A 6,606-nucleotide genomic window follows, 5' to 3' on the forward strand; every position below is an offset into this window, starting at 1 on the left:
GGCTAAGCATGTTTCATGCATTCCAAGTACGTTATCAGTGTTATAATTTATAGTATGCATGTTTAGGGTTCCATGAGTGATAGATATAAATTGTTATATTATTGCATGGAATGGATGATTATATAATTGTTATATAAAGCATGTTATAGGTTATTTTCAACGTCATAAAACGAGATAGTCGTTAAAATCTATAACAAAGATAAATGCATGCTCACTTAAGGTTAACAACCAAGCACGATCAATTTTAATAGTTAAAATAGGTCGATATCTTGTAAAACTGCGGTTACAAGAAAGCTCACTTGGCATGTTCTTGTCTAAGGCTGGAGGTACTTAAGTTGACGGTTTACGGAACACCTGCTACCCGGGTCAGGACTTGAGCTTAGTTAGCCCAGTTTTATGAGCATTCGTGAGTGATGTAAGGATTTTTTTTAAAAAAAAATGAAAAATCACCTAGACATTGTAGGTAAAAATCCAGTATAAATGTTATACTTGTAGAAATCACTTGACTTAAGTTATATTTAATTAGCCGGAATATACCTAAGTAATAAGTATACCCAACCGTCTAAAATACTTAGTGGGAGGAAAAAGGTATATGAGATACATCTTTTTCTTTTTTCGCTCTTTGAAAAATTCACACCGTGAGATTCATGCTCTGCCTCGTGCGCCCTGGGAGCGGCCTCCATTCGGAAGGTATTTGCATGAGCCAATAACAAGGTGAATAGAGAAAGTATTTATAGTAAGTGGGAGAAGGAAGTACATCAACACATCCTATGGTCTCCACCATTAGATTGCACTTGAGATTCCCATGTTCCGCCTGCATGTTGCCCTAGAGCAACTACCCATTCGGAGGGTCATAACATGGAAGTCCCAACAAAGCAAACTCTAGAAATGGATAGGATTTCTTATGTCCATTCCCAACTTTGGCTTTTTCATTTGATAGCATTGCTGGGGCCGATCTCTGAAGTCTGAAAATGGTGGATCACACTTACGAAGAATGACTAAGAGTTAGTATATTATTGACCAAAGTGGCGATAACTAAATCACTATAGGAATAAGAGTTATTCTGGGATTAGTGTTTAAGTCAAGAATGTCTTGGTTTAGTGTAGGAGTGATTGACTGCCCGTAGCAATTTCTCTAACTCACTAAAGTATCGCTGTAAATTAATAATTTTTGGGTACATTATTACATTTGCTAAACCTGATTAGATTAAAAATGATTAAGTCAATTCACTAATAGAATTTGTTTTAAATCTTAGTATGTCAAGCTCAATAGTACAATTACTCACTTTTGAGAAATTAAACGACGACAATTACGCAACAAAGAAATCAAACCTAAACACAATACTTGGAAATGATGATTTAAGGTTTGTTTTAACTGAGGAATGTCCCCTAAACCCCGGCTCAAATGCAAATCGAATAGTTTGGGATGCATATGACAAAAAGGGTAAGGGGAAAGATAAGATTCCTACTGACCGCAAATGCAAGGTTTAAAATGCAGATAATGGAAAATGTTTCCATTGCAATAAAAACGAGCATGGGAAAAGTCACTGCCCAAAATACCTTGCAGAGAAAAAAATCGAAAAGGCACAACAAGGTAAATATGATTTACTAGTTGTAGAAATATGTTGAGTAGAGTATGATCACTCAACCTCGATACTTGATTTAAGGGCCACTAATCATATTTGTTCTTTTTTTCAAGAAAGTAGTTCCCAGAGAATGCTTGCGGAAGGCGAGATAATACTCGGGATTGGAACAGGAGAAGTTGTCTTAGCAAGATCAGTAGAAAATTTAAAGTTGTTTTTCAGAGATAGATTCATTATATTAGATAATGTATTTTTTGTTTCTAGAATGAAAAGAAATCTAATATCTATCTCTTGTTTATTAGAACAATTGTATAAAGTATCTTTTGAAATCAATGAAGTGTTAATTTTCAAAAGAGGTATTCATATTTGTTCTGCAAAACTAGAAAACAACTTATATATGTTAAAACCGAACGAAAAAAAAGTTGTTTTAAATATCGAGATATTTAAAATAGCTAAAATTTAAAATAAACGACAAAAAGATTTTTCCTAATACCTATCTTTGACACTTAAGACTAGGCCACATTAATCTCAATAGGATTGGGAGATTGGTTAAAAGAGAACTTCTAAATGAGTTAGAAGACAACTTTTTACCTCCATGTGAGTCCTGTCTTGAGCGTAAAATGACTAAACGACCTTTTTCATAAAAATGTTATAGAGTCAAAGAAACCTTAGAACTCGTGCATATGGATCTCTGTGATCCAATGAATGTCAAAGCATGAGAAGGGTATGAATATTTCATAAGTTTTATTGATGATTATTCAAGGTATGATTATCTTTACCTAATGCATCACAAGTCTGAAGCTCTTGAAAAGTTCAGAGACTCTAAGACTAAGGTTGAGAAACTATTAGGAAAGACTGTTAAAACACTTCGATCAGATTGAGGTGGAGAGTATATGGATTTAAGATTCCAGGACTATATGATAGAACATGGAATAACATCTCAACTCTCAGCCCTTAATATACCTCAACAAAACGGTGTATCAAAGAGGAGAAATAGAACTCTATTAGACATGGTTCGGTCTATGATGAGTTTTGCTCAATTACCTGATTCATTTTGGGATATGTAGTGGAGACTGTTGCATACATTTTGAACATGGTTCATTCTAAGAGTGTTTCAGAAACACCCTATGAGTTATGGAGAGGGCGTAAAGGTAGTTTATGTCAGTTCAGGATTTGGGGATGCCCAGCACATGTGTTGGTGCAAAACCCCAAAAAATTAGAACGTCGTTCAAAATTAGGCCTATTCGTAGGATACCCATAAGAGACGAAAGGTAGTTTGTTTTATGACCCTCAAGAAAATAGAGTGTTTGTATCAACAAACGCTACATTCTTAGAGGAAGACCACGTAAGAAATCATCAACCACACAGCAAATTAGTATTGAGTGGGATTTCTAAAGAAGCTACTAATAAAACAACATTAGTTGTTGATCAGGCTTGTCCTTCAACAAGAGTTGTTGATGGAGCTCGCCATTCTAGTCAATCACATCCTTCTCAGGAGTTGAGAATGCCTCGACATAGTGGGAGGGTTATAACTCAACCCGATCATTACTTGAGTTTGGCAGAAACAAAGATCATCATACCTGATGATGGTGTTGAGGATCCATTGACCTATAAACAGGCAATGAATGATGAAGATAGTGATCAGTGGATCAAAACCATGAATCTTGAAATGAAGCCAATGTACTTCAATTCAATCTTGGAACTTGTAGATCAACCAGATGAGGTAAAACCTATTGGTTACAAATGGATCTACAAGAGGAAACGAGACCAAGCCGGTAAGGTACAGACCTTTAAAGCTAGACTTGTAGCAAAGGGTTATACCCAAAGAGAGGGGATGGACTATGAAGAAACCTTCTATCCAGTTGCTATGCTTAAATCAATTAGAATACTCTTGTCCATTGCCACATTTTATGATTATGAAATTTGGCAAATGGATGTAAGACTGCCTTTCTAAACGGCAATCTTGAAGAGAGTATCTATATGGCTCAACCAGAGGGGTTCATTGAATAGAATCACAAGCAAAAGGTTTGCAAGCTTAAAAGATCCATTTATGGGTTGAAGCAAGCATCTCAATCTTGGAATATAAGGTTTGATACTATGATCAAATCTTATGGCTTTAAACTGAATGTTGACGAACCTTGTGTTTACAAGAAGGTAGTCACATCTAGAGTAGTTTTCTTGATGTTGTACGTTGACGATATCCTACTTATTGAAAATAATGTGGGATTTCTGACTGACATTAAGCATTGGCTAGCGACACAATTCCAAATGAAAGATTTGGGGGAGGCTCAATTTGTTCTTGGAATCCAAATTGTACGGAATCGCAAAAACAAAACATTAGCATTGTCTTAGGCATCGTACATCGACAAAATGTTGATTCGATATAAGATGTAGGACTCCAAGAAAGGATTATTACCTTTCAGGCACGAAGTTCATTTTTCAAAGGAACAAAGTTCTAAGACACCTCAAGAAGTTGAGGATATGAGACACATTCCCTATGCATCAGCAGTCAGTAGTCTGATGTATGCCATGCTATGAACCCGACCCGACATATGCTATGCTATGGGAATTGTCAGCAGATATCAGTCTAATCCGAGACGTGCTCATTGGACTGTCGTTAAAAATATCCTTAAGTATCTCAGGAGAACGAGGGACTATATGCTAAAGGATTTTGATTTGAAATTAATTATTTAAATTAATTGTTGAATTAAAATAAAGGAAGTCAAAATGTTGACTTCACCTAATGGAAAAATACATGTTTGAGTTATAGGAATATTGTGTGTCAATATATGGTTTAACCGAATTTCCATGTTTTCCAAATAAACCCCCACAAATTTGAGTGTCAAAATTTTGTTAACTCAAACTTGCATGCTTGCCTCATAATCCCACAAATTTAAGTGGAATTTTGAGTGTAAAAAATTGGTTATCTCAAATTTACATGAACGTGCAAATATGACTCTATAAATAGAGTGATTAAGGTACATTGAAAGTTTGCTTGAAAAACTTTGAGAAAATCTCTCAAAACTCTCTCTTTACATATTAAATTCCTATCAAGTTTAGTCACTCACCAGATTCTACAATCTCATTCTAAGGCCAATGGTGGTTCGAAACCGGTTCGTGAGGAAAAATAAATTTGAACTACAAAAGGTTAGTATTCAAACTGATTGAGTTTTAATGCTTTTGAACATGCTGGCTAATTTACTATAATTAATGTACTTAGAGTGCCTAAGATCCAAATTGCTTCCGCACGTGTTATAGTAACACCATCAGTATTACAAATTTATATGAACATCAAATAAAGTAAATGAAATAATGATGATATGTTCAATGCATAATTGAATATGAAGTCCACAACAAGGCCATTTGGTCTAGTAGTATGATTTTTACTTTTGGTATGAGAGGTTTTGAGATCAACTCTTGAATTTTCCCTTTAATATAAAAGGCCTAAATAATGTATCAATCCAATGCACTTAATTTGTTTCACTTGTGTTTTTTTAGGTAAAACACTTTATTAATTAAGAATTTCGTGTTTTGTTTCACTTTGTGTTTTTGTAGGTAAAACAATTGATTCATTAAGAATGTCGTGTATAAATCCAATGCACTTAATTTGTTTCACTTTGTGTTTTCTTAGCTAAAACAATTTATTAATTAAGAATTTTGTGTTTTGTTTCACTTTGTGTTTTTGTATGTAAAACAATTTATTAATTAAGAATGTCGTGTATTGATTGAAAAGTTAAAAAGGTTGATGATTTTCTTTTCGTTAAATCCTTGAACTTCCTCTTAATACAAAAAGACCTACTTCACCTGGACTTCCTTTTAGCCCCTCAACTCCAAACGATTCAAATTTGAGAGAAAAAATCATATCGAGTGATTGCTAAAAATGATACATGTTCAAGAAGGGAAATTTGGTCTAGTGGTATTATTCTTTCTTAGGGTGTGAGAGGTCTTGAGTTCACATCTTAGAATATGCACCTTTTCTTAATTCTCTTATTACTCTGGTTAACAGGATAATAGTGAGATTGGTCATATGATTATCATTCATAATCTTGTATATGTTCTAAAACAAAAAAACATGTGGATAAATTTTAAATATAGAAGCGCATAAAACATATGGATTAGCAACTAAAAATAATAGGTTCAATACAAGGGCATTTGGTCCAGTGGTATGATTCTCGCTTTAGGTGTGAGAAGTCTTGATTTCAATTCTTGAAATATTGCCATTTTAAAAAGAAAAAACTCTTTCACATATTCTCTATTGCACTGATCTCCCAATAGTAGTTTTACCTATTTTACCTAGGTCATCTTTCATCATAATCCTTTTAAGGAAGATGTATGTAGTAGGTTCGATTTTGGGTCTGTTTGAACTCCGAGCCTGCATCCAACCATTTCATTTTCAACCTATACACATGCTCCAAGCCCAACTCATGTAAATAGTCAAATGATCCACTATAAGGGCATTTGGTCTAGTGGTATGATTCTTGCTTCGGGTGCAAGAGGTCTCGAGTTCGATTCTCGAAATGCCCCTAACAATTATATTAAATTGACTAAAGAAATAATTCACATAAATGTTTGAAAAGAAAAAAAGAAGACAAGTCAACTGTGTGAAATTCAATTGAGACGGCATGGACAAAAGCAACAAGTATTTTCGCACCAGTCTTTGACGTTAACTTATATGAACTCTCTATTTTTCTTGAAATTATTGTTGTTAACTTATATGAACTCTCTATTTTTCTTGAAATTATTGTTGTTGACTTTTCGCACCAGTCTTTGGTTCTTGTTGACGTGCTGCTTCAGTGGCTTGTTTTTGTCTTCCTTCTCCAATAGAGGCATTGGTTTGGTGTCTTTACCCAACATTTGACGGCGTTCATCTTTCCTGTATCTCGATGCCAAAGGATGCTAAAATATTTTGCATTGGTCTCGATCATGAGTTGTGGGTGGCTCTAGAGTCGACAATGGTGTTCCTTGCTACTTTGTGCTTTATCCAGACCTCGACATACATAATATATATATATATATATATATAT

The 6,606-nt window shown here is 34.5% G+C and overlaps 1 non-coding gene across 1 annotated transcript; it reads left to right on the forward strand.

Moving 5' to 3' along the window:
- Positions 1–6,034: 6,034 nt before the first annotated feature.
- On the forward strand, positions 6,035–6,106 carry TRNAP-CGG. Its single transcript has one exon. It is a non-coding gene; the product is annotated as a tRNA-Pro (tRNA).
- The last annotated feature ends 500 nt before the right edge of the window (positions 6,107–6,606 follow it).

The sequence above is a fragment of the Cucurbita maxima genome, unplaced genomic scaffold (genome assembly GCF_002738345.1).
Source record: "Cucurbita maxima cultivar Rimu unplaced genomic scaffold, Cmax_1.0 Cma_Scf00050, whole genome shotgun sequence".
NCBI classification, from domain to species: Eukaryota; Viridiplantae; Streptophyta; class Magnoliopsida; order Cucurbitales; family Cucurbitaceae; genus Cucurbita; species Cucurbita maxima.